A 3999-nucleotide genomic window follows, 5' to 3' on the forward strand; every position below is an offset into this window, starting at 1 on the left:
TCATGATTATCTCTATGTTCACACGTGATACACTACAAATTGATTAGATCTATCGCAGATGTAAGCTGCGCAGTATCATTGATTTCATATCACTCATCTCCTGTTATGAAATATTTAGAAACTAAATTGTCAGCATTGTGCGTTCATGCATAATACATACTGGATCTGTGTGCTAATTACATCTGTGGGGATTCTGGTTAAGAAAAAGACATGTGTAGGAACATATGCTGGATGTAAGCTGGGATTTACCATGAGCCCTGTTTTTGAGGGTCCCTGGGACTAATACTCTTAATTTTCATGGGTCATGGACTACAAAATAGGGGTCCCAGACACTTAAATATTATTATTAATACTGTTATTGCATTGTGTATCATGATCATCACATTAGTTGTTATAGTAATTGAATTGCAAATGATACCATAACCCAGCAAGTAGCAAACTCTTTGATAACTTATTGTTACTTGATTGGACTTTTTACAAAAGTACTTTTTCTGAATCCAATGGATGCGCTAATAAATTTCGTTGCATCCATTGTCAATTTTTATGAGTATAGGACGCAGGAATTCTCGTCCTATAAATCCCTGTGTAAGATGCTACTGAATGTATCTGGTGGACTTGGTTCACAGTTGCATGCTAAACAAAGAAACAAACAAACTGGAATCTAATTAATTCTCTCACTCCACAACCTTGTTCCATCGAGATTATTATTACTGGAAAATATTTCCATTACAAACTAACTTTTGCAGCCAACAGGGTGCAGAAATGGCTGACTGTGTTTCCTGTGGAGAGTTACATCCCTTTGGCATGCAAGGATCCTCTTCCGTTTGTCAGCACCACATCAACACTCTTGAATTTCAACAAGATTTCACCAAGTGGTAAGCAGTCAGACAAACAAACTTAAACCACTAGGTTACCCCATCGCCTCAAACACATAAAATTAGGAAATAAGTACAGTATCAATATATGTATACATTTATACACACTCACTTGTTTGACAGAGGGGTCCAAGCCATCCATCCGTACAATTACAGGTTGCATTGGTGGGACCAGGTACACATGTGCCGTTGTTTTCACAGGTCACGTTCACACAAGTGTCGACTGGAAACAACAATAGGAATCATTGAAAACACAATGCCATTTACAAAGTTGTCAAATGTAACAAATGTATAGGGGACACAAAATATTGCTAAAGGGACGCGTAAAACCAAACTCACTCACTCACTCACTCCTTGGGAATTAATATTGAATGTTCCTCGCCAAAGCCTTAAACATATAAAATGAAGTCACTCTGGACAGACAATACATAAATTATTATGCAAACATATTCCACCAAACATTTGTCTAAATAACAACATGTATTATAAAAGATAAAAGAGCAACATACTTAAGTAATTGGAATTTAAGGTATTCAAATGAGCAATGAATCTATCAATGACCCTTCACCTGCTACAGACATGGTGTCAGTGTTGAAGAGGATCGGGTCCTGAGTGAGTGAGTGAGTGAGTGAGTATGGTTTTACGCTGCTTTTAGCAATATTCCAGCAATATCACAGCAGGGGACACCAGAAATGGGCTTCACACATTGTATCCATGTTGGGAATCGAACCCGGGTCTTTGGCGTGAGGAGCCAACGCTTTAACCACTAGGCTACCCCACCGCCCTCGGGTCCTGAAGTGAAATTGTTCCTCAGTACTATACTCCCTTGAGGAATTATTCCCATGGAACAGTTTTTACAAGAAACATTTCTCTGTTATACAATGGTTCTGGATGGAACTACTTCCATGTGGATCTCGTCATCGTTGACACTCGTCCGTGAAAGTGTCAAGACAGTAAGAGATACAACCTCATAGGTTAACTTTCAAGGTATTTCAGCAGTATTTCAACAATATCATAGTGTGGGACACTGAAAATGGCATCACACATTGTATCCATGAAGGTAATCGAACCTTGATCTTCGGCATGACGGGTGAGCTCTTCAACGAATATGCTACCCCACTCCCCCTTAACACGAAATATATTCCATTTATATCATGGCACGTCAGCTAGATGTGGGAGGAAAGCCCAGAATGATTCAGTTCTTAGACATTTAGCACTTTCGTGATATCCACGAGCAGTAGTATCAAACCAAGACGGTGAACGCTTTAACCACTAGGCTACCCTAACATTTAAGTACAAGTGAAAGTATTCCATTTATATCATGGCAGGTCAGTTAGATGCGAGAGGAAGGCCCAGAATGATTCAGTTCTTAGACATTTAACACTTTCGTGATATCCACGAGCAGTAGTATCAAACCAAGACGGTGAACGCTTTAACCACTAGGCTACCCTACTCCCCGTAAGGAATTCCATTTATATCATGATTTCAGCTTATTACCAATCAGTTAGATGTGGGAGGAAAGCCCAGAATGATTCAGTTCTTAGACATTTAGCACTTTCGTGATATCCACGAGCAGTAGTATCAAACCAAGACGGTGAACGCTTTAACCACTAGGCTACCCTACTCCCCCCAAAGTATTCCATTTATATCATGGCGCGTCAGTTAGATGTGGGAGGAAAGCCCAGAATGATTCAGTTCTTAGACATTTAGCACTTTGTGATACCCAGCAACAGTAGTATCATGTGGACAAACCAAGAAACTTTATCAAGGCAAATTGGGATGTGTGAAACACAACCTCATTTAGGTTGTGTTAGTTGAACTGTTAATTAGTCGCCTAAATTCAAGGATAATAAATTCACAGAGTTAATGAGTGAAGCTTTCCAAGAAACATGGTATTTTCACTCTAAAGTGAGTATGATTTAAGGAAATTGTGTTCTGTCTGGGGTTTCACTCAGGTTGGAAAGAAATGCAGCTGAATTATCTCAGAAAAATGACACTGCATACTTGGATGTTCTTAGTTTGTTTAGGTTTCAACTGACCCATTGTTTTTAAGTTGTAGTGACCTGATTTATATCTGTGGAGTGTTGCATCCCTTGCCCTTTAGGGAGGGTGCATAAATTTGGTAACTCGACATGGACAGGTTTGGGACTCAATTAGACTCTATTGGCTTCTATCACTTACCCACTTAATCTACTGTAACAACACCATACCTGCTTTTGTATATATATTCTCTTTCATCTCACAATGCCCTGTTTATTAAATGCTTAAATTCACTCTGGCTTCATGTACATTACTAGTATATATATCCTGTATATCTGTTAGTTAGCATTCACCTGACGATAGGGCAAAGAAAAGCCCAGAAATATTGTGTATACAATAAAGAAGAAGTTGACATCCATTATATTTTGTCTTATTAATCGACAGGTTACTAATGATTCATTCTGACGCCAGTTGAGCTGACAAAGTTTAGAGTGTACAAACTGTAAACAGTTCAAAATTATGTTAAATGATTTCAAAAGTGGATATAGTAATAAATTATGATATATGAGTGAGTTGCTTCTAATGCCACGTTGGACAGCATTCCAGTTATATCACGCTTGTAAGTTTGACGCTTCAGGAAATTCCACAGTGATACAGGTCTGAGATGTTTATCACTTTAGAAAACCCACAAGCACAGGTATGTGCTGACAAACCTAAAATCATAAATGCAATGAACCTGGATTCGAACAAATCATTACTGGTTCCTGGTACACCCAAGGGAGAAAACTCTGCACAGAAAACTGTGGCACCTACTTGATTGAGCCACCTGTGCCCCCAGCTTAAGATAATGTATGGCTGTAGATTCACATACAATGACTAAATGTATTGAGGACATATGATATAGATTTTAATAAAATACACAAACCAAATACATGTCATGATACACTTAATGCCAAATATATTTACACCATTTTCATTCCTTCCTCATGTGATATAGAGTAGTTGTCGTCATATGAATATTTTACACAACTACCAGCCTGGTGCATATGTGGCAGACTGGTACTCTATAGCTGATATCAAACTGTTGGCGTTTTCCAAGTAGATACTGGAGAACCCAGTACAGGATGAAGGATGTGTCATCCCT

At 38.6% G+C, this 3999-nt stretch overlaps 1 long non-coding RNA gene across 1 annotated transcript; it reads left to right on the forward strand.

The window, feature by feature from the left end:
- The first annotated feature begins 244 nt into the window (after positions 1–244).
- LOC124259603 lies at positions 245–2700 on the forward strand. The gene is made up of 3 exons (XR_006893870.1): positions 245–365; positions 1077–1081; positions 2690–2700. It is a non-coding gene; the product is annotated as an uncharacterized LOC124259603 (long non-coding RNA).
- The last annotated feature ends 1299 nt before the right edge of the window (positions 2701–3999 follow it).

This window comes from Haliotis rubra, unplaced genomic scaffold (assembly GCF_003918875.1).
Source record: "Haliotis rubra isolate DU_JTF1 unplaced genomic scaffold, ASM391887v1 Scf73, whole genome shotgun sequence".
NCBI lineage: Eukaryota > Metazoa > Mollusca > Gastropoda > Lepetellida > Haliotidae > Haliotis > Haliotis rubra.